We start from the raw sequence: 25,275 nt of genomic DNA, 5'->3' as shown, positions 1-25,275 counted from the left end.
AGAGCAGGAGTAAAAAATGAAACATAGAAACAGGGGAAACAGAGTACTGCTTACCATTTTACCCTCTTCTTCAGGTACCATACATGCCCTGAACCTCTCTCTCGCTATCACTTTTCCCCCTCTCTCTATCTCTTTCCTTCTCTCTCTGTCTCAACCAGCTAATACTCCATATGCAGGTATTCAGTAAAAAAAACAGAAGCTCTACACTCCTGAGCAAACGCTGGTTAGCTCACTGAACAATGTTACTGTATCAACTATAGCAGGAAGGATTTCTGGCTACTGGACTATTGACTAACGGCTTAGGATGTTCCACGCTCACACTCACACTATTAGTGACGCAGCTAGACCAGGTCTGTTACAAGCCTCTTTAAAGAGTATTAAGGGATACAGACAGACAGGTGTATGTGAGTAATGCCTTGTTGAGAAGCAGTACTGACACTGTTGATAGACTGGAGCTAACGCAGCTTCAAACATGACATGCACATGGGTCCTTCCACCAATTCGGTGCCTTTTGAGAATTGTGCCTTGGTGAAAAAAAATATGTTTGATTTCACATCATTTTAAAATTCTGTCATAAAGAACACATGTTCCACTTAGTCCTCTCATGAGGTAAAAAAAATATAAAAAGTGCCTATTAAGTGGCAAATAAAGTAACAGGGTTGACCGTAACAGGGTTGACCGTAACAGGGTTGACCATTTCACCTTAAATCAGCCATAAATCCCCTTGTGACAGGGGGTATGGAAGCTAGTTGTGTGCAACAGAGAGGGGCAATTGAATGCAAGCTTTTTTCTCTCTTTTTTTTCTTCTTTAAAAAAAAACATTCCTAGCCTGTCTGTCTATGGGTAAGAGGGTTGACGTGTTCTGCTTGAAAATGGCCGAAAAGAACCAGCTCACCTGCTTTTACACTATGATTTGACTATTTGATGTTCAATGTTTTTTTTTTTTAATACATATTTTAAAAGGAATAGTTTCATCATATTAAAATGAAAATTCAGTTCACGTAACAGGGTTGACATTAAACATGAGGGACAGACGTGAATGAATAAATAACCATCTTCAGAAATGACGTTGTCAAAACAACAAAATACTGTAACTAGGGTTTACAATGATGGTGAACACGTGGAGAAATGCTGGAGTTAAGTGGTTTAAAATCTTTCTAGAAGTCACCGAGGGTGCATTTTGCCACTTTAGTAAGTCTTTATTCATATTGAAAATCAGATGTATTGACTTCTCCATGTGACCTATATTAAAGGGCACTTAATTTAATATAACAGGCTCTTAAAATTCAATATTGGTGTACAATTTATCCTTAAAATACCAAAGGGGAGCAAAAGGAACTAATTTCGTTGAACGACCCACACCGGTGGCAATGACATCTCAGACCAATACCCAAGTCTCCACATATGCAGTATTTCACGTTGACCCATATCTGTCTCTGTGCCTCTCTGGACACCTGTCATTATCTGTTTATCACAGCTCATCACGGCTCATTGACTCAGTACTGTGTTAATTGTCCCTCTTGGCCTCCCTTACAGAGTTGAATGAGGCCAGCTCTGCAGTCATATTCAATGGATAAGGGACTGTTTGTGTTTGTTTGTGGGGACATCAGTTAGGATCTGATGTATGGCCAACAATGTATGGCGATTAGTGCCAACAATGAGCTCATCAGGTCTCTTGTGCCCTGTCCATGTGTCTCCTATGGTTCCTGAACCATGTCTGTGTAGGAGGACAGAGAGGGGAATAGAATAATGTATAGAGAGTGTATAGAGCATGTATAGAGAGTGTATAGAGAGTGTATAGAGAGTGTATTGAAGGGTGTATAGAAGGGTGTATAGAGTGTGTATAGAGAGTGTATTGAAGGGTGTATAGAAGGGTGTATAGAGTGTATAGAGAGTGTATAGAAGGGTGTATAGAGTGTATATAAAGTGTATAGGAGGGTGTATAGAGAGTATAGAGTGTATAGAGTGTACAGAGAGTGTATAGAAGGGTGTATAGAGTGCATAGAATGGTGTATAGAGTGCATAGAAGGGTGTATAGAGTGCATAGAAGGGTGTATAGAGTGCAGAAAAGGGTGTATAGAGTGTATAGAAGGGTGCATAGAGTGTATAGAAGAGTGTATAGAGTGTATATAAGGGTGCATAGAGTGGATAGAGAGTGTATAGAAGGGTGCATAGAGAGTATAGAGTGTATAGAGAGTGTATAAAAGGGTGTATAGAGTGTATAGAGTGTATAGAGAGTGTATAGAAGGGTGTATAGAGAGTGTATTGAAGGGTGTATAGAGTGTATATAAGGGTGTATAGTGTGTATAGAGAGTGTATAGAGAGTGTATAGAAGGGTGTATAGAGAGGGTATAGAGTGTATAGAAGGGTGTATAGAGAGTATAGAGAGTGTATTGAAGGGTATAGACTAGAGGGTGTGTGGACAAAACCACAGCAGTCTCTCATCTAACCACTGTCATAGAGTGACTGGACTCTAGAACCTTTAGAGGTTAAAACTTCTTCAGGATTGGTGGGTCACCTGCGGGACGGTTGAGCTAACGTAGGCTAATGCGAGTAGCATGAGGTTGTAAGTAACAAGAACATTTCCCAGGCCATATACAGTGCCTTGCGAAAGTATTCGGCCCCCTTGAACTTTGCGACCTTTTGCCACATTTCAGGCTTCAAACATAAAGATATAAATCAACAACAAGTGGGACACAATCATGAAGTGGAACGACATTTATTGGATATTTCAAACTTTTTTAACAAATCAAAAACTGAAAAATTGGTCGTGCAAAATTATTCAGCCCCCTTAAGTAATACTTTGTAGCGCCACCTTTTGCTGCGATTACAGCTGTAAGTCGCTTGGGGTATGTCTCTATCAGTTTTGCACATCGAGAGACTGAATTTTTTTCCCATTCCTCCTTGCAAAACAGCTCGAGCTCAGTGAGGTTGGATGGAGAGCATTTGTGAACAGCAGTTTTCAGTTCTTTCCACAGATTGTCGATTGGATTCAGGTCTGGACTTTGACTTGGCCATTCTAACACCTGGATATGTTTATTTTTGAACCATTCCATTGTAGATTTTGCTTTATGTTTTGGATCATTGTCTTGTTGGAAGACAAATCTCCGTCCCAGTCTCAGGTCTTTTGCAGACTCCATCAGGTTTTCTTCCAGAATGGTCCTGTATTTGGCTCCATCCATCTTCCCATCAATTTTAACCATCTTCCCTGTCCCTGCTGAAGAAAAGCAGGCCCAAACCATGATGCTGCCACCACCATGTTTGACAGTGGGGATGGTGTGTTCAGTTGTGTTGCTTTTACGCCAAACATAACGTTTTGCATTGTTGCCAAAAAGTTCAATTTTGGTTTCATCTGACCAGAGCACCTTCTTCCACATGTTTGGTGTGTCTCCCAGGTGGCTTGTGGCAAACTTTAAACAACACTTTTTTATGGATATCTTTAAGAAATGGCTTTCTTCTTGCCACTCTTCCATAAAGGCCAGATTTGTGCAATATACGACTGATTGTTGTCCTATGGACAGAGTCTCCCACCTCAGCTGTAGATCTCTGCAGTTCATCCAGAGTGATCATGGGCCTCTTGGCTGCATCTCTGATCAGTCTTCTCCTTGTATGAGCTGAAAGTTTAGAGGGACGGACAGGTCTTGGTAGATTTGCAGTGGTCTGATACTCCTTCCATTTCAATATTATCGCTTGCACAGTGCTCCTTGGGATGTTTAAAGCTTGGGAAATCTTTTTGTATCCAAATCCGGCTTTAAACTTCTTCACAACAGTATCTCGGACCTGCCTGGTGTGTTCCTTGTTCTTCATGATGCTCTCTGCGCTTTTAACGGACCTCTGAGACTATCACAGTGCAGGTGCATTTATACGGAGACTTGATTACACACAGGTGGATTGTATTTATCATCATTAGTCATTTAGGTCAACATTGGATCATTCAGAGATCCTCACTGAACTTCTGGAGAGAGTTTGCTGCACTGAAAGTAAAGGGGCTGAATAATTTTGCACGCCCAATTTTTCAGTTTTTGATTTGTTAAAAAGGTTTGAAATATCCAATAAATGTCATTCCACTTCATGATTGTGTCCCACTTGTTGTTGATTCTTCACAAAAAAATACAGTTTTATATCTTTATGTTTGAAGCCTGAAATGTGGCAAAAGGTCGCAGAGTTCAAGGGGGCCGAATACTTTCACAAGGCACTGTACATATCTGATATTGGCAGAAAGCTTAAATTCTTGTTAATCTAACTGCACTGTCCAATTTACAGTAGCTATTACAGTGAAAGAAGACCATGCTATTGTTTGAGTGTGTGTGCACAGCTTTGAACATGAACAGTTATTAATAAACAAATTAGGCACATTTGGGTAGTTTTGATACAACATTTTGAACAGAAATGCAATGGTTCATTGGATCAGTCTGAAACTTTGCACATACACTGCTGCCATCTAGTGGCCAACATCGAAATTGCACATGGGCTGGAATAATACATTATGGCCTTTCTCTTGCATTTCAAAGATGATAGTACAAAACAAAACAAAAAATGATCCTTTACCAGATCTAATGTGTTATATTCTCCTACATTCCTTTCACATTTCCACAAACTTCAAAGTGTTTCCTTTCAATTGGACCAAGAATGTGCATATCCTTGCTTCAGGGCCTGAGCTACAGGGAGTTAGATTTGGGTTTGTTATTTTAGGCAAAAAGGTTAAAAAAGGGTCCGATCCTTAAGAACAATTTCTTATTTACAATGACGGCCTACCCCAGCCAAATCCTAACCCGGACAACACTAGAATCAAACCAGGGTCTGTGGTGACACCTCTAGCATTGAGATGCAGTGCCTTAGACTGCTGCGCCACTTGGGAGCCCTTTTAAGAACTAGTAAAATGATGTTGTTGACAGCTCTGCAGAATACTTAGGCAGGCTAGCTAAAAAGGATGACTAAAGACAGTACAGTATGGGGAGCACATAGATAGCATTAGACGGTCTGGCTGGCTGACTGCTTCTACCTGAGCAGAGATGAGATGATGACTTTAAGGAATTAAAAATAATAAAGTCATCAAATAAAACAAAGTAATATACACAACTTAAATATTTTATTATTTCATAGTCATTTCCTATTTTTCAATTGATGTCTACTCAATCTGGACCTGACGGAGACAATGGAATATTTTCAATGTTTTGAATGTTCACAATTTTTTGTTTTGAAATGTCCCTTAAAAAGCTCTAACATCATTGTAGTGTCATTATTTCACGTAAAAAAAGATCAAAACCGAAATCGAAAAAACGTTATTATTTGGTAATAATCTAAATGAAACCGAACCAACCTAAAAAAAAACACTAATAGCTCAGCACTATCAAGCAGAGACAGGTTTGATCATAATTCCCTCTCTCTCTGTTTTTCTCTCTCTCTCTTTCCCTCTCTCTGTTTCTCTCTCTCTGTTTCTCTCTCTTTTCATGTAGTGCCACTTATTCTGGCCTATATGCGTCCACAGTGCTGTGTGTGTGTTGTAGCGCTGGCCCAGATAAAAAAAACAAAACACTATGGTTCCCTGAAAGCTCTCAGATACATTAGCACACTCTCTCACACAAAAACAAAAAACAGATGCATCCTCTCCACTCTAAAATCTCTTCTAGCCTTTCATCAGACCACCTGGTAGCTGACACCTGCCTGCCTGCCTCCCTGTCTATCTGTCTGTCTGTCTGTCTGTCTGCCTCCCTGCCTGCCTGTCTGCCTCCCTCCCTGCCAGCCTGCCTGTCTGCCTGCCTGCCTACCTGTCTGTCTGTCTGTCTGTCTGTCTGTCTGTCTGTCCGTCCTGAATATAGAACAGGCTGTGTTATACTGTAACAGAGAACACAGAGCACCATCTACCTGTGTGTGTGTGTGTGTGTGTGTGTGTGTGTGTGTGTGTGTGTTCATGACAGGAAATATGAAGCCATAAGCACCCATCAAGGTCACATTACTGCATCATAACGACAGGTACACATCTCTCACTGCATTCACAATGACATTCACTTACTGTTTTTTAAAGGCAGGGGTCAAAATGATTGACACAACTAAAGAGTCTAATAAAAAAAGTCCCCAAAAGTTTAGTTTTTGGTCCCATATTCCTAATCCCACAATGACTACATCAAGCTTGTGACTCTACAAACTTCTTGGATGCATTCGCTGTTTGTTTTGGTGTGTTTCAAATCATTTTGGGCCCAATAGAAATGAATGGGAAAAAATGTACTGTCATTTTTGAGTCCCTTTTATTGTAAATAAGAATATAATATGTTTCTAAACACTTCTACATTAATGTGGATTCTACCATGATGACGGATCATCCTGAATGATATGTGAATAATAATGAGTGACAAAGCTACAGGTCAAATAATCCCAAGACATGCTAACCTCTCACCATGACCAATAACAGGGGAGGTATGATCTTTGACCCTCTGTAACTTTCTCACTCATCATTATTCCGGATTAATTCAGGATTATCCGTAGTCATGGTATTTTAATTATACAATGTCTTCTTACCATGCAGTGTGATCTAAGATGGTGAAGTTATAGATAAGATTCTACATGGTCTGCATGACACAACACACTCATCAACAGTGTTGGGGAACATTACGCTTAAAGGTAACTCACGTTACATTGTTACTCGCATTAAAAGTAACTCTCAGGAGAGACCTTGGGTGTGTCGGGCATTCATTCTTATGCCCTATAGAGGGACGAACACTACCTTTGAATGGCTTGCATAGCCTACCGTCTGTAGCCTAATTTATAATTCTAGGCTATACCAACTCAAGTAATAATGACAGGCGCAATGTCTCCTTTGCAATACTTAAAATGAATGATTTTGTTTAATTGTGTACACAGAAGTATAAACATATTGAAGTATAAACACATGTTTACGCAAAGTAGAAAATGCTCATCCAGAGGCCAGGGACTTTAATGCAGGAAAACTTAAATCTCTTTTACCTAATTTCTATCAGCATGTTAAATATGCAACCAGAGGGGAAAAAAACTCTGGACCACCTTTACTCCACACACAGAGACACGTACAAAGCTCTCCCTCACCCTCTATTTGGCAAATCTGACTCTATCCTCCTGATTCCTGCTTACGAGCAAAAACTAAAGCAGGAAGAACTTGTTACTCGCTCAATAAGGAAGTGGTCAGATGATGCAGATGCTAAGATACAGGACTGTTTTTCTTGCACAGACTGGAATATGTTCTGGGATTCTTTCGATGGCATTGAGGAGTACACCACATCATTCACTGGCTTCATCAAGAAGTGCATCGATGATGTCGTACCCACAGTGACCGTACGTACATAGCCCAACCAGAAGGTTTAAAATCTTGCACAAAATGTACCCTTGCAATAACTTGTTGTCAAAATTCATGGATTTCAAGGACATATGCATTTTCTGTGATAAAAAAGGAGAAACTATTATTTTGGAGTGAGTTAAGTATTTACAGTTTTTATTTCATCAATAAGACCCATATATTTACGATGGAAGACGTCATATGTTATTAGTCAAATGAAAACAAAAGCACTGAATGAGTTGTTCATTTCTTCATTCTCTAGTAGATCTAGTCAATTACCAAAAAAACACTGTATTCTTAGAACTCTATCATAAGTTTACACAACTGTTTACACAACTGTAACCCCTGGCTTTTTATCTGTTTTATTTTATTTTATTTTATGAAAATGTACTTTTGAAAGTCAATTCTTGTGACTTTTTTTACAATTATTTTTTACTTTTAATGCTATTTTATGTTTATTCAGAAAAATATATAAATGTAGTGATGTCTTCAAACCATCAAACAGGCAAAGCATCAACACAGGACTAAGATTGTATCGTACTACACCAGTTCCGACACTCGTCAGATCATGGCAGGGATTGCAAACTATTACGGACTACAAAGGGAAGCCCAGCCGCAAGCTGCCCAGTGACACGAGCCTCACAGACGAGCAGACGACTGTGTGATCACGCTCTCCGTAGCCAATGTGAGTAAGATCTTTAAACAGGTCAACATTCACAACATACAGCGCACGTACTCTGAGCATGCGCTGACCAAAGTAAGTACCCTTGCTTTTTCCTCCACTACTTTCCCACTAATTGAAATATCACTGGTTCGAATCCCGAGACGTCTAGGAGGAACAAAAATATGACGATGTGCCCTTGAGCAAGGCACTTAACCCCAAGCTCTGGAAAAAAGCGTCTGATAAAACGACTAAAATGTAAGAATCGCCAGGCAACGATTACAGAGCCTCCTGAAGTAATAATAAATAATTATTTATTCAACTTTAATCGCGCTATTCATTACATCAATAATTGCAGTGTTTTAAAGCAACAAAAAAAAGACAAGTAATTTAGAAAAACAACAACAACGACATCATTCATGAGATAGAAAGTCATGAGAGGGCCAGGAAAGTGATGGGCAGCTAGCTGACTTGTATGGAGGGTTTGTGTGAGAGATGAGTTGTGGGCTTGTGACAGAGGTTACATATCAGGTAGAAATTAGGTCAACACTCCTGGAGACCATGGACCTGCAAGACCCATTACTTACACAGATATTAAGAAAACAAAACAAAAATGTGTTACACACAGTGCACACACTGCGGGGTCGGAAACAACCGGATGCATCCGGATTTCAGGGGAAATGGAAAGAGAGTCTATGATGCGACTTCAGATTTTCTTAGGGATAACAGTCCCGCTAGCGGGACAACTTCCGGTGAAGCTGGAGGGCCCGCAATTCAAATAAATAATCATAAATATTATTGATATTTGTCACGCCCTGACCTTAGTATTCTTTGTTTTCTTTATTATTTTGGTTAGGTCAGGGTGTGACATGGGTGATTATATGGGCCCCTGTCTAGGGTTTTTGTATGTTTATGGGGTTGTTACCAGTCTAGGGGTTTTGTATGTCTATGGTTGCCTAGAGTGGTTCTCAATTAGAGGCAGCTGTTTATTGTTGTCTCTGATTGGGAACCATATTTAGGCAGCCATATTCCTTGAGTATTTTGTGGGTGATTATCTATGTCTATGTGTTAGTTGCCTGTGTCAGCACTATATTTAGCTTCACGTTCGTTTTGTGGTTTTTGTAGTTTGTATAAGTGTATAAGATGTATTCATCTCACGCTGTGCTTTGGTCTCCTCCATTCAACGAACGTGACAATATAAAACATTTATGTACATATAAGTGTATTACCGGTATATCGGCTGAAAGCTTAAATTCTTGTTAATCTAACTGCACTTTCCAATTTACAGTATCTATTACAGTGAAAACATGCCATGCGATTGTTTGATGATGGCACCCCACATCAAAATATTTTTCCACAGGTTTCATGCATTCACAAATAACAATTAAGTATTCACTTACTTTTTGAAAATCTTACTCTGATTTGTCATTTTGGTCGCCTTTCCTTCCAGTTCTCTGCTGCCACTGACTGGAACGAACTGCAAAAATCACTGAAGCTGGAGATTCCCATCTCCCTCACTAGCTTTAAGAACCAGCTGTCAGAGCAGCTCACAGATCACTGCACCTGTTCATAGCCCATCTGTATACAGCCCATCTATCTACCTCATCCCCATGCTGTATTTATTTATTTTCCTCCTTTTGCACCACAGTATCTCTACTTGCACATCCATCTTTTGCACATCTACCATTCCAGTGTTTAATTGCCATATTGTAATTACTTCGCCACCATGGCCTATTTATTGCCTTAACTCCCTTATTTGACTTAATTTGCACTCACTGTATATAGACTTTGTTTTCTTTTTTCTACTGTATTATTGACTGTATGTTTTGTTCATTCCATGTGTAACTCTGTGTTGTTGTATGTGTCGAACTGCTATGCTTTATCTTGGCCAGGTCGCAAGATAAAAGAAGGGGGCAGGAGACCATTTTCGTAAGATTCCAAAAAACATCTCCAGGAGGGGAGTGCAGTTTGTTATTAAATCTCTTGTAGATGTCAATGGGCAGCCCACCTGGGCCAGATGCTCTCCCCAACTTCATACTGTCAATTGCATTGGAAATTTCATCCACAGTCAGCTCAGCATTAAGAATGTCCTGAGATTCATCTGAAACATTGGGGAACTCCAATCTATCTAAAAAAATAAAAATAGCCTGGGTATCAGTTTCAGGAGGATATGCTGATGCATTTCATTTTTTTCATCATTTTTCATCTTGTTTAAATAAAGGTTAAATAAAATGTATTTATTTATTTATTTTTAATTCAAAGGGTCCCAGCTATAACATGTAGTTTCGTTTTGTTAGATAAAATCCTTCAATATATCCCAAAAAGTCTGTTTAGTTGGCACCATCGATTTGAGTAATCAACATGCAGAGAAAGAAATCAGAAAATCTACCCCTAAACTTTGTTTCAACAAGTCAAAATATACTCCGCAGATACCCTAAAATGCAATTAAACTATAATATTTCTTACGGAAATAAGTATGTTCAATAGGAAACCGATTTTAGCAGGTGTAATGTCTTCATGTCGTGAGCAAACACAAATTTACAAGACTGTCCTTCTGCTATAACTGATATTTCTTATTCGTTTTTTAAGTTACAAGCCTGAAACCTTGAACATAGACTGCTGACACCCTGTGGAAGCCATAGGAATTGCATCCAGGGACCTAATTTTCAATATATTCAATTATTGTGTTTTATATTCTCCTACATATATATGTATATTCTCCTATATATATTTTTTTATTTTAAAATTTTACCCCCTTTTCTCCCCAATTTCATGGTATTCAATTGTTAGTAGTTACTTGTCTTTTCGCTACAACTCCCGTACAGGCTCGGGAGAGACGAAGGTCGAAAGCCATGCGTCCTCCGAAACACAACCCAACCCAACCAAGCCGCACTGCTTCTTAACACAGCGTGCATCCAACCTGGAAGCCAGCCGCACCAATGTGTCGGAGGAAACACCGTGCACCTGTTAAAATGGTTAGCGTGCACTGCGCCCGGCCCACTACAGAAGTCGCTAGTGCGTGATGAGACAAGGATATCCCTACCGGCTAAACCCTCCCTAACCCGGACGACGCTAGGCCAATTGTGCATCGCCCCACGGACCTCCCGGTCGCGGCCGGCTGCGACAGAGCCTGGGCGCGAACCCAGAGTCTCTGGTGGCACAGCTAGAGCACTGCGATGCAGTGCCCTAGACCACTGCGCGACCCGGGAGGCCTCTCCTACATTATTGTAACATTTATACAAACTTCAAAGTGTTTTCAGGGCCTGAGCTACAGGCAGTTTACTTTGGGCACGTCATTCAGACAGGAAGTGGAGAAAAAAGGGGCCTAGCCCTAAGAAGTTTTAACAAAGCAACACTCCAGTTTAACTCCTCCTTCACATTTACTTGATTGTTCAACAGTGCAGAAGAGGGCTTCTGGTGTGGAGCAGGACTGATCAGTCACATCTATTTTTTTAGCTCTGCTACAAATTTGAAAGAAATCCTGAAATAAGTTCACCCTTAAGCTTAATGTGCCAGGAAAGGCAGTAATAGTTTACTAGCTTCTGAAACCCACAATGCCGACAAAGAAAAGTCACACCAAAAAGCCAGACTTAACGAGTGAAAGTTTAGAGTCTGAGGACAAAGGCGCCGTGCTAGCTTCATGTGCTAGTGGTGGAAGCAGGACTGAGGTGATAAACAAGTGCAGTGCCATTAGCTCAAAAGATATCCTCAAGGCCATCAAAGATATGAATACAAAATTCTCTACAAATTTGAAAATGTACTGTCTGCAGTGGACAACGTTAACCTCTTGAACCTATAGGGGCGCTGTGTCATTATTGGATAAAAAGACGTGCCCGTTTTAAGCGAAATATTTTGTCACGAAAAGATGCTCGACTATGCATGGAATTGACAGCCTTGGAAAGACACAACTCTGACGTCTCCAAAACTGCAAAGATATTATCTGTGCGTGCCCCAGAACTAATGCAACAGGCGAAACCAAGATGATGTTTCATACAGGAAATGCCCCGGATTCTGAAGGCGCTGTGTTCCAATGTCTCCTTATATGGCTGTGAATGCGCCAGATATGAGCCTGCGCTTTCTGTATATTCCTCGAGGTGTCTGCAGCATTGTGACGTGTTTGTAGGCATATCATTGGAAGATTGACCATAAGTGTGCGTAATCAGTAAGTCCATGCGCGTTCCATTTCTTCAGAATTGAAAGTAAACTGCCACGATGGATTTTATCGTCGATAGATATGTGAAAAACACCTTGAGGATTGATTCTAAACACCGTTTGCCATGTTTCTGTCGATATTATGGAGTTAATTTGGAAAAAAGTTCGCGTTTTAATGACTTTTTTTTTTTTTTTTTTTTTTTTTTGTTACCCAAACGTGATGAACAAAACGGAGTGATTAGTCGACACAAATAATATTTTTTGTAACAACGGAACATTTGCTATCTAACAGTCTCCTCATTGAAAACATCTGAAGTTCTTCAAAGGTAAATTATTTTATTTGAATGCTTTTATGTTTTTTTGTGGAAAATGTTGCATGCTGAATGCTAGGCTTAATGCAATGCTAGGCTATCAATACTCTTACACAAATGCTTGTTTAGCTATGGTTCAAAAGCATATTTTGAAAATCTGAGATGACAGTGTTGTTAACAAAAGGCTAAGCCCGAGAGCAAATAGATTAATTTCATTTCATTAGCCATTTTCATGAATAGTTAACGTTGTGTTATGCTAATGAGCTTGCTGATAGATTTACACAATCCTGGATACAGGGGTTTTTTCGTAGCTAAACGTGGAGCGATTTGTCCTAAACAAATAATCTTTCAGGAAAAACTGAACATTTGCTATCTGAGAGTCTCCTCATTGAAAACATCTGAAGTTCTTCAAAGGTAAATGATTTTATTTGAATGTTTTTCTGTTTTTTTGTGAAAATGTTGCCTGCTGAATGCTAATGCTAAATGCTACGCTAAATGCTACGTTAGCCATCAATACTGTTACACAAATGCTTGTTTTGCAATGGTTGAGAAGCATATTTTGAAAATCTGAGATGACAGTGTTGTTAACAAAAGGCTAAGCTTGAGAGCTAGCATATTTATTTCATTTCATTTGCGATTTTCATGAATAGTTAACGTTGCGTTATGGTAATGAGCTTGAGTCTGTATTCACGATCCCGGATCCGGGATGGGGAGATCAGAAAGGTTAAAAAGGCAGTCAAAGAATGTGCTGTTCAAATCTCTCAGGCTGAGGTACGCATCTCTGGAGCCGAAGACAACGTTAAGGAAGTCAAAGAATGTGCTGGGCAAATCTCTCAGGCTGAGGTACGCATCTCTGGAGCCGAAGACAACATTATACCCCTGCAGGCAACGATCACCTCTCTTGAGGAAAAGGTTGAATCGCATACCTCTAAACTAGTTGATTTGGAGGGCCGCAGCAGGAGATCAAACTTGAGAATAGTATATCTCCCCGGAGGCGCTGAGGGGAGCGATGCTTGCTCATTCCTAGAGCGGTGGCTTCCCGAGACTCTGGAGATGGAGCCAGAATTGATCCTTTATGAAGGATTTAAACTTAATAGAGATTTGGAGAGAAATGAAACCAGAGATGTGGAATACTCCTGTTACTCTTGCACTCACCAGACCTGTTCCCAAATCGACTATTTAAAAAAAATCTCTGCAGCATTACGCTCTAAAATTGAAGATTGCTTCTATGATAGCATTGTCATCTCTAACCACTCTCCAGCATCTCTTATATATTGAGACTCTAAATTAGGTGGTGTTCCACCTAAATGGCACTTCCAACCTAAATGGCTGCAAGATACAAGTTTTACAGAATACATTGGACAGCAAATTGACCTATACTTTTCAATTAATACAACACAGACTTCAACTTGTACTAGATGGGAAGCCAGTAAAGCTTTCATAAGGGGTCAAATTATAAATTTCATCAGCTCCAAGTCAACAAATACTCAACAAAAAATGAAATTACTCGAAACCAAAATTAAAACTCTGTGGAGAGAGAAATTTTCCTCACTAATTCCACAAGGTGTTGCTCTTGCTCAGGGTTTGATATAACAGAATTCCTGCGGGTAGAGCTGCAGCAAGCTTATTGAGACTAAACCAATCATATTAAATCATATAAATCACAAGGGAGAAAAAGCTGGGAAGCTGTTGGCCTGGCGAATCAAACAGCAGCAAGCAGAGAGAGCAATCAATTCAGGATGCAGGGGGAGCTGTGATGGTAGACCCTCGGGAGATGAACAATACCTTTAAATCCTTTTATGAAAAATGATATGCATCAGAATATCCTCCTGAAACTGATACCCAGGCTATTTTTATTTTTTTTAGATAGATTGGAGTTCCCCAATGTTTCAGATGAATCTCAGGACATTCTTAATGCTGAGCTGACTGTGGATGAAATGTCCAATGCAATTGACAGTATGAAGTTGGGGAGAGCATCTGGCCCAGGTGGGCTGCCCATTGACATCTACAAGAGATTTAATAACAAACTGCACTCCCCTCCTGGAGATGTTTTTTGGAATCTTACGAAAATGGTCTCCTGCCCCCTTCTTTAAGAGAAGCTCTGATCACTCTGCTTCTAAAACCCGGGAACGCTGCATACCAAATGTGATTCCTATCGTGCTATTTCACTTTTGAATTCTGACACTAAGGTTCTTAGTAAAGCACTTGTGAGGAGGTTGGAGGGTTTTCTCCCGGATGTGCTGGATAGAGACCAAAATGGCTTTATTCAAGGTCGTGAAGGATTTCATAATGTTAGGAGAGTGATAAATGTTCTACATACTAGATTTGGCTCGTCAGACACTGCAATCCTGTCGCTGGACCAGAGAAGGCCTTCGACAGGGTTGAGTGGCCCTACCTTTTTGAAGTGTTTTGTGGTGGTTGTGGTGAGAGCTTTTGTAAATAGATGAAGATACTATATACAAATCCCACTGCAGAGATCCTTACTACTAATTCAGAAATCTAAACCTTTTGACATCTGCAGGGGTTCTAGGCAGGGCTACCCTCATTCTCCTCTCCTGTTTATCCTAGCCATTGAGCCTCTAGCCATAGCTGTTAAGTCCCACCCCAATAGTTCAGGTATCAGAATAGATCAGCTGGAACATCGAATTGCCCTTTATGCAGACAATGTACATTTGTTTCTTACAGACTTGTGCAATTCCATACCCAAACTTATGGACCTAATCAAAGCGTTTGGGGCATTCTCAGGATACAACGTAAATAACGCAAAATCCTCAATTATGACGCTAAAGGAGGAGGAAATTTGCCTAATATCCAGTGGTACGACTGGGCAGCTCAGCTTCGCACTGCTATGTACTATTTTACCTCCAAGTCTCTCCCTTCGTGGATGGGGATTGAAATGTCTTCAGTTGTACCCAAATCACCCCTTAACCTCTGCATTTACTCAGCTGATATCAAGACAAAACAAAAAAAATAATCCCTTTGTTTTTAATACGATCAGCGTTTGGTATGAGATGTAGAATTTCCTTGGTGAAACGCATTCTTTGTCATGTTTAGTTCTATCTGGGGAAACCACAGTTTCACTCCTGGGAGAGCTGATCCGGGTTTCCAACTATGGGCCAGAAAGGGTTCAAGGAAAGTTTGAGATCTGTATAAAGAAGGTATTTTTATGTCATTTGAAGAACTCATAGCAAAATATGACATTCCTAGAAAACATTTTTTTAAATGTTTTATTTACAGCTAAGGAGCTTCCTCACGGCTGCCCAAACCAAAATCTAACAGATCCCCTTCTGTCCACTTTAGAAAATACGATCTCAACCCATTGTAATGGTAGGGGTAGAATTTCCGCTCTATACAATATGAGTCTGGCTCAACCGAATCCTCTGCGCACAAACTGAACTCTTGGAAGGAAGATATTCGGGAGGACATAGTCTTGGACGAATGTGAGTAGTATATGTATTAAGGCTCAGACAGACTGAATACTCGGCTAAAACTATTGCAATACAACTGGTTGATACGAACATATGTAACCCGTGCTAAGTTAAATACGTTTAGTAGTACAATTCCACATATATGCTACAAGTGCAATCACTCTAAAGGAACTCTGGTTCATTGTCTGTGGGGCTGTGAGAAAATTCAAGATTTTTGGAAGGAGGTATCAAAATTGTCACGCCCTGGTCTTAGTATTTTGTGTTTTCTTTATTATTTTGGTCAGGCCAGGGTGTGACATGGGTGATTTATGTGGTGTGTTTTGTCTTGGGGGTTTTGTAGGTTATGGGATTGTGGTATTGTAGTCTAGGAAAGTCTATGGTTGCCTGGAGTGGTTCTCAATCAGAGGCAGGTGTTTATCGTTGTCTCTGATTGGGAACCATATTTAGGCAGCCATATTCTTTGAGTGTTTCGTGGGTGATTGTTCCTGTCTCTGTGTTTGTTTGCACCAGATAGGGCTGTTTCGGTTTGTCACGTTACGTTTAGTGTTTTGTATTGTTCGTTATTATCTTTATTAAAGATGTATCGAGATAACAACGCTGCATTTTGGTCCTCCTCTCTTTCACCGGAAGAAAACCTTAACAGAATCACCCACCACAACAGGACCAAGCGGCGTGGTGACAGGCAGCGGCAGCAGGAGCAGCGAAGTATGGACTATACGACTTGGGAGGAAAAAGACAGGTGGGCGGTCGACCCAGGGAGAGTGCCGGAGGATTTGCTGGAGCAGTGCGAGGAGGGTTATAGGAGAATGGAATTGAAGAGACGAGCACGGCGGCGTGGATGGAAGCCCGAGAGTCAGCCCCATAAATGTATTGTGGGGGGCACACAGGGAGTATGGCGAAGCCAGGTAGGAGACCTGCGCCAACTTCCTGTGCTTACCGGGGGGCTAGAAAGACCGGGCAGGCACCGTGTTATGCTGTGGAGAGCACGGTGTCTCCAGTACGGGTGTATAGCCCGGTGCGGTACATACTAGCTCCTCGTATCGGCCGGGCTAGAGTGGGCATCGAGCCAAGTGTCATGAAGCCGGCTCTATGCATCTGGTCTCCAGTGCGTCTCCTTGGGCCGGCTTACATGGCACCAGCCTTGCGCACGGTGTCCCCGGTTCGCCTGCATAGCCCAGTGCGGGCTATTCCACCTCGCCGCACTGGCAGGGCGACCGGGAGCATTCAACCAGGTAAGGTTGGGCAGGCTCGGTGCTTAAGAGCTCCAGTGCGCCTGCACGGTCCTGTCTATCCAGTACCACCTCCACGCACCAGCCCTCCGGTGGCAGCTCCCTGCACCAGGCTTCCTGTGCGTGTCCTCGGCCCAGTACCACCAGTGCCAGCACCACGCATCAGGCCTACAGTGCGTCTCGCCTCTCCAGCGCTGCCAGAGCCTTCCTCCTCTCCAACGCTGCCGGAGTCTCACGCCTGTCCAGCGCTGCCAGAGCCTTCCTTCTCTCCAGCGCTGCCGGAGTCTCCCGCCTGTCCAGCGCTGCCAGAGCTGCCAGTCTGCAAATGAGCAGCCAGAGCTGCCAGTCTGCAAGGAGCCGCCAGAGCTGCCAGTCTGCAAGGAGCCACCAGAGCTGCCAGTCTGCAAGGAGCCGCCAGAGCTGCCAGTCTGTAAGGAGCCGCCAGAGCTGCCAGTCTGCAAGGAGCCGCCAGAGCTGCCAGTCTGCAAGGAGCCGCCAGAGCTGCCAGTCTGCAAGGAGCCGCCAGAGCTGCCAGTCTGCAAGGAGCCGCCAGAGCTGCCAGTCTGCAAGGAGCCGCCAGAGCTGCCAGTCTGCATGGAGCCACCAGAGCCGCCAGTCAGCATGGAGCAGCCAGAGCTGCCAGTCAGCATGGAGCAGCCAGAGCCGCCAGTCAGCCAGGATCCGCCAGATCCGCCAGTATGCCAGGATCCGCTAGATCCGCCATTCAGCCAGGATCCGCCATTCAGCCTGGATCCGCCAGTCAGCCAGGATCTGCCAGGATCCGCCAGTCAGCCAGGATCTGCCATTCAGCCAGGATCCGCCAGTCAGCCAGGATCTGCCAGATCCGCCAGTCAGCCAGGATCTACCAGAGTCATCAACCTGCCTGAGCTTCCTCTCAGTCCTGAGCTTCCTCTCAGTCCCGAGCTACCCCTCAGTCCCGAGCTACCCCTCAGTCCCGAGCTGTCCCTCAGTCCGGAGCTGCCCCTCAGTCCAGTGGGGCCCTTGGTTAGGGTTACTAGGCCAAGGTCGGCGGCGAGGGTCGCCAATCTAGGGACGCGATGTAAGTGGACTAAGACTATGTTGGAGTGGGGTCCACGTCCCGCGCCAGGGTGTGACATGGATTATTTATGTGGTGTGTTTTGTCTTGGGGTTTTTGTAGGTTATGGGATTGTGGTATAGTAGTCTAGGAAAGTCTATGGTTGCCTGGAGTGGTTCTCAATCAGAGGCAGGTGTTTATCGTTGTCTCTGATTGGGAACCATATTTAGGCAGCCATATTCTTTGAGTGTTTCGTGGGTGATTGTTCCTGTCTCTGTGTTTGTTTGCACCAGATAGGGCTGTTTCGGTTTGTCACGTTACGTTTAGTGTTTTGTATTGTTCGTTATTATCTTTATTAAAGATGTATCGAGATAACAACGCTGCATTTTGGTCCTCCTCTCTTTCACCGGAAGAAAACCTTAAAACACATATGACATCCCAAATAGTATCAGTAAAATTGCCTCGCCATCCCAAAGTGTTTATCCTGGGGTTCTACCCAATCAATCCTCATCTAAAGAACCAAGTACAAACACTTGTGCTTGTTGCAAGCAAAACACTTGATAGATCTTGCCTGGAAAAGTGTGAACAGGCCTAGTATTGCCCAATGGCTTAGGGGAATGTCGTCTTGCCTAAGAATGGAAAATATAACATTAAGTGTAAACAAGACACATTTGAAAAGGTTTGGGGACCATTTTGGTATTTTGTTGAGCAGAGTCAGGTGGGTGAAATATTGGCTAACGAAGGGAACTCTGGGTAGTGTACTATGCTTTGTGTGCATGCAGGGTGGTGGTGGTGAGAGATATCCAATTGGCTTGTGGCGCTGTGTTTCATCTGAAATTTGTCCCAAATATGTTCTATCCTATTGGATCAGACCACTATAAAATGTCCTTTTTGTGGTTTTATGCTTCTGTAACACTTTTGTTCTGTCTTAGATTTTTATTTCTTTATTAGTTATTTTGGGGTTGCTGTTAACTTTTGATGTGGTTTTGCTGTCATTTTGTTCATGTCATATTTCTGCTTATTAAAGAAGAAAAATCTATAAACATGTTGTTTAAAAAATAAATAAAAAAACAGTGCAGAAGAGAACCTCCCTCAACAGTTTTTTTTCCTACTCAGGACCAGAAATAGATATATTTATTTTACACCTGCTACGTTAGGTTACACACAGTTTGCTCAAGGAGCTACAGCACTATATCACACCTGTTATTTAAAATAAAATAGACTAATCTTCCATTGATTATTTTATTCAAGTTAGTGCTGGGCTGTAACAAAACCCTGCATCCACAGAGTGGAGGTTCCCTACTGGACAGGCTGTGTGAGAAGCCCTGGAGTGTACAGAGTAAAGCCCAACATCATCAGCCCTCTCACATGTGACTATTCACTTCACAACACTGCACTGTTGCTCTGTCCACAAGGGTAAACAACAACTGTTCTTACACAGACACACACGCATGCACGCACAAATGCGTGCACACACGTACACACCAGTGTTTGGGTGGCTTATCAACAACATGACTGAGGTCCTGTAGGGAATAGAGTGAGCTCATCACCAGGGCTTTGACGCTCAATAGCATCAATGATACCTTCTCGTACCATGAGAGAGAACGCGAGAGAAAGAGTCTCCCTCTCTCTATCTCTCACCTGTCCTCAACTCATGATACAGATCTATAAAGGCCATTCAGTTATTAGGCTGTAACGACAATAAGCCATCGTGTATCACTACACTTCACAGGTCTTCCTCCCAGTGTGCTAGACAATTACGTAAACGTGGGTCTGAATCGGCCCCATTCAGGCCTGATGTCCATTGGAAAGGACGATCCGCAATGTGAACGTGAACGGTTACCTCAGCCTCATTAGAAGTGGCGAAAGAAGTTCAATAACGTGAGGACGTTGCGTCGGTCCGCCCTCATGCTTTAATCACAAACACACACAGACACACAGCGTGTGTTGACATGCTCCTCACATTTACAACCCGTTTCTCAGATGTCCACATGTCATCCAGCCCAGCCAGCCCTGTCACGTCACATGTTACTTTGTCACTAGACTCTATACGACCCACGTGACACTGTGTCAGACGGATGACAACTACTTCCGGCGCCGACAGAGATGGCCGCCTCGCTTCGCGTTCCTAGGAAACTATGCAGTTTTTTGTTTTTTTACGTGTTATTTCTTACATTAGTACCCCAGGTCATCTTAGGTTTCATTACATACAGTCGAGAAGAACTACTGAATATAAGATCAGCGTCAACTCACCATCAGTACGACCAAGAATATGTTTTTCGCAACGCGGATCCTGTGTTCTGCCTTACAAACAGGACAACGGAGCGGATCCCATGCAGCGACCCAAAAAAACAACTCAGAAAAAGAGGGAAACGAGGCGGTCTTCTGGTCAGACTCCGGAGACGGGCACACCGTGCACCACTCCCTAGCATTCTTCTTGCCAATGTCCAGTCTCTTGACAACAAGGTTGATGAAATCTGAGCAAGGGTAGCATTCCAGAGGGACATCAGAGACTGTAACGTTCTTTGCTTCACGGAAACGTGGCTCACTGGAGAGACGCTATCTGAGGCGGTGCAGCCAACGGGTTTCTCCACGCATCGCGCAGACAGAAACAAACATCTTTCTGGTAAGAAGAGGGGCGGGGGCGTATGCCTTATGGCTAACGTGACATGGTGTGATGAAAGAAACATACAGGAACTCAAATCCTTCTGTTCACCTGATTTAGAATTCCTCACAATCAAATGTAGACCGCATTATCTACCAAGAGAATTCTCTTCGATTATAATCACAGCCGTATATATCCCCCCCAAGCAGACACATCGATGGCTCTGAATGAACTTTATTTGACTCTTTGCAAACTGGAAACCATTTATCCGGAGGCTGCATCCATTGTAGCTGGGGATTTTAACAAGGCTAATCTGAAAACAAGACTCCCTAAATTTTATCAGCATATCGATTGCGCAACCAGGGGTGGAAAGACCTTGGATCATTGTTACTCTAACTTCCGCGACGCATATAAGGCCCTGCCCCGCCCCCCTTTCGGAAAAGCTGACCACGACTCCATTTTGTTGATCCCTGCCTACAGACAGAAACTAAAACAAGAGGCTCCCACGCTGAGGTCTGTCCAACGCTGGTCCGACCAAGCTGACTCCACACTCCAAGACTGCTTCCATCACGTGGACTGGGACATGTTTCGTATTGCGTCAGACAACAACATTGACGAATACGCTGATTCGGTGTGCGAGTTCATTAGAACGTGCGTTGAAGATGTCGTTCCCATAGCAACGATTAAAACATTCCCTAACCAGAAACCGTGGATTGATGGCAGCATTCGCGTGAAACTGAAAGCGCGAACCACTGCTTTTAATCAGGGCAAGGTGTCTGGTAACATGACCGAATACAAACAGTGCAGCTATTCCCTCCGCAAGGCTATCAAACAAGCTAAGCGTGAGTACAGAGACAAAGTAGAATCTCAATTCAACGGCTCAGACACAAGAGGCATGTGGCAGGGTCTACAGTCAATCACGGACTACAGGAAGAAATCCAGCCCAGTCACGGACCAGGATGTCCTGCTCCCAGGCAGACTTAATAACTTTTTTTCCCGCTTTGAGGACAATACAGTGCCACTGACACGGCCTGCAACGAAAACATGCGGTCTCTCCTTCACTGCAGCCGAGGTGAGTAAGACATTTAAACGTGTTAACCCTCGCAAGGCTGCAGGCCCAGACGGCATCCCCAGCCGCGCCCTCAGAGCATGCACAGACCAGCTGGCCGGTGTGTTTACGGACATATTCAATCAATCCCTATACCAGTATGCTGTTCCCACATGCTTCAAGAGGGCCACCATTGTTCCTGTTCCCAAGAAAGCTAAGGTAACTGAGCTAAACGACTACCGCCCCGTAGCACTCACTTCCGTCATCATGAAGTGCTTTGAGAGACTAGTCAAGGACCATATCACCTCCACCCTACCTGACACCCTAGACCCACTCCAATTTGCTTACCACCCAAATAGGTCCACAGACGATGCAATCTCAACCACACTGCACACTGCCCTAACCCATCTGGACAAGAGGAATACCTATGTGAGAATGCTGTTCATCGACTACAGCTCGGCATTCAACACCATAGTACCCTCCAAGCTCGTCATCAAGCTCGAGACCCTGGGTCTCGAACCCGCCCTGTGCAACTGGGTACTGGACTTCCTGACGGGCCGCCCCCAGGTGGTGAGGGTAGGCAACAACATCTCCCCGCTGATCCTCAACACTGGGGCCCCACAAGGGTGCGTTCTGAGCCCTCTCCTGTACTCCCTGTTCACCCACGACTGCGTGGCCACGCACGCCTCCAACTCAATCATCAAGTTTGCGGACGACACAACAGTGGTAGGCTTGATTACCAACAACGACGAGACGGCCTACAGGGTGGAGGTGAGGGCCCTCGGAGTGTGGTGTCAGGAAAATAACCTCACACTCAACGTCAACAAAACTAAGGAGATGTACATATTCTTTATCCCCTTACACTGTGTATAAGACAGTAGTTTTGGAATTGTTAGTTAGATTACTTGTTGGTTATTACTGCATTGTCGGAACTAGAAGCACAAGCATTTCGCTACACTCGCATTAACATCTGCTAACCATGTGTATGTGACAAATACAATTTGATTTGATTTGATTACAGATGAGAGATGTCAGTCAGTTGGTCAGTTAATTAATCCGTCAGTTTGTCTATCAATCAATTAGTCAATAATGTTTTATTGTTATAATGCTGTTTGTACCCTGACACATTTGTCACATAATCCATAACAGCAACCCAGGCCTATGCCCTCAGAGAGCAGAAAGTACACCTACCAAACAATGTCAAACCTATGCCTGCTTTATTACGCATGATTGCGCCTCAGAGGATTCAAAGTGTCACTTAACAGTTTTGAGCAATGAGTTCATAGAGCGGTTGTTTGACGAAATGAGTCCTTTTTTTTCATCCTTCAGGTATTTTAAGTAGAAGTTGCACACCAATATTGGTTTTTAAAAGCCTGTTATATGAAACAAAGTGCCTTTTAATATAGACCACATGGAGAATTCAATAAATCTGTTTTTTTTTATTTTTTTTTTTAATAAAGACTTGCTATTGTGCCAAAATTCTGCATTTTGATATGTCTCTCTGTGCAACCTCTATGTGACTTCTCGGGAGGTTTAAACCTCCTTAACCCCAACGTTTCTACAAGTGTTCACCTTCATGATAACGCCCCTAGTTATTTTGTTGCTTTGACTAAGTTATTTCGGAAGATGATTATTTAATGTGATTAGTGATTCATGTTAAAGCTGGAATCCTTAAAGAGATCATTCCGGGATTTTGGCAATGGGGCCCTTTATCTACGTCCACAGAGTCAGGTGAACTCTTGGAGACCATTTTCGTCTCTGCGTGCAGTGTGAAGGAAGTTGCTATCTAACGTTTGCACAATTGCCGACTAGCGTTAGCGCATTCACTGGAGGACATTGCACTAACGTTAGTTAGCATTGGCTTGCGACACTACCTCTACGTCTGTCATACTGGACGCAGATACATTAAAATGGTATCCATGAGTTCATCTGACTCCAGGGAAGTAGATTAAGGTCACTAGGTGTACGGTGTTTCCTCCAACACATTGGTGCGGCTGGCTTCCGGGTTGGATGTTAAGAAGCAGTGCGGCTTGGTGGGGTTGTGTTTCGGAGGACGCATGGCTCTCGACCTTCGTCTCTCCTGAGCCTGTACGGGAGTTGTAGCGATGAGGCAAGACAGAATCTACGAACAATTGGATACCACGAAATTTGGGAGGAAAAGGGGGTAAAAAAAACGTTTTACCCTTATATATTTGAATTCTCATTTTAATATTGTGAATCCTTTTAAAATATTTTTTCAAAGGAAACATTACAAACATCTAATTGTCAAATTATAGTGAAAGAGCGGGTGAGCTGGTTCTACTCTTTTTTTGGGGCAATTTTCTGGTGTTTTGTGGTAAAAAACCCTGTTACCCATAGATAGACTGACTAAAAATGTTTTAACAACTACATGCCTTTTTGTGTGAAGCTGGCAGCTGGCCCTTTCCTGCAGTCAAATGACTAGTGGCCTCAAATGTGGATTGTTATTGATATATATATATATATTATTTTTTCTTCTTTTCTTTTACAGCCAAAAATCTAGTGTTTATATGTCCATTTAAATATATATATATATATATATGTATGTCTTCTGTGACGTATATAAAGTGTAATATTGGGACGCAAACTCAAAATGTAATACATTTCAACTCTATATCTGACATGGTACAGGTGTCTTCTTTTTTAAGCCCATAATCATGTGTGTGAGGTGTATATTTTGGTTTCAAAGTAGATTTGTATAAGACTACCAAGAAACACTGTGTGACCCTGATTTAGCCCACTGCAGTAAAAGGTTCAATTGCCCCTCTGTTGCACACAGCTACACACCCTGTCATAAGAGCTGATTTAAGATGAAATCATCAACCCTGTTACTTGATTTGGCAGTTAATAAGCACTTATCATAGTCATTTTTCTTATTTAACTTCTTGAGATTGAAAACATGTTTTTTATTAAGTTGAACATTTGCTCATCATGACATAATGCTAAAATGATGTTATGTTAAAAAAAAACGTACACTACCCAAAAGGGTTAGGGTTCATTATAATGTTCGTTATCATGCATCGTACTTTCACCATGGTGTCACTCATTCACTCACTCACTCACTCACCCTAACCTTTCAGAAATGAAAAGTTGTTGTGATGACACCAGCTGACAAATCTTACCAGACTACAACTTCCATCTCTGTATTTTATGTATGATTCGATGAATCACTCCAGGAATGCCCGAGCTACCTATAGGGTATGCCCCCAAAACAAAACAAAACCCGTTTGCTAATTCTACCACAACACACTGACTGCACATAGATAGATAACAAACAATAATAAGACATTCCATGAACACAAAACGTTATTCATGAATGATATCAGTCTAGCTATACCCCCACGCAAGACGGAATAAGCTTCATGGATAATTGGTTTTAATTAGGAGCAGCTAATTGATACGATACTACAATGTTTGGCCTTCTGAATAGGTCGGGAGTTCGGCTGAACAGAATACAGGCCTACGTGAACTGATTGATTCA

The 25,275-nt window shown here is 42.5% G+C and overlaps 1 protein-coding gene across 2 annotated transcripts in view; it reads right to left on the bottom strand.

Moving 5' to 3' along the window:
- Positions 1 to 25,275, bottom strand: part of LOC110509326 (high affinity cAMP-specific and IBMX-insensitive 3',5'-cyclic phosphodiesterase 8B) — a 94,817-nt gene that overhangs the window by 61,646 nt on the left and 7,896 nt on the right. The window lies entirely within an intron of this gene.

This window comes from Oncorhynchus mykiss, chromosome 29 (genome assembly GCF_057628025.1).
Source record: "Oncorhynchus mykiss isolate SJ-2025 chromosome 29, ASM5762802v1, whole genome shotgun sequence".
Classification (NCBI taxonomy): Eukaryota; Metazoa; Chordata; class Actinopteri; order Salmoniformes; family Salmonidae; genus Oncorhynchus; species Oncorhynchus mykiss.
The sequence above is the reverse complement of the archived record's forward strand: the minus strand, read 5'-3'. Positions and strand labels throughout refer to the sequence as shown.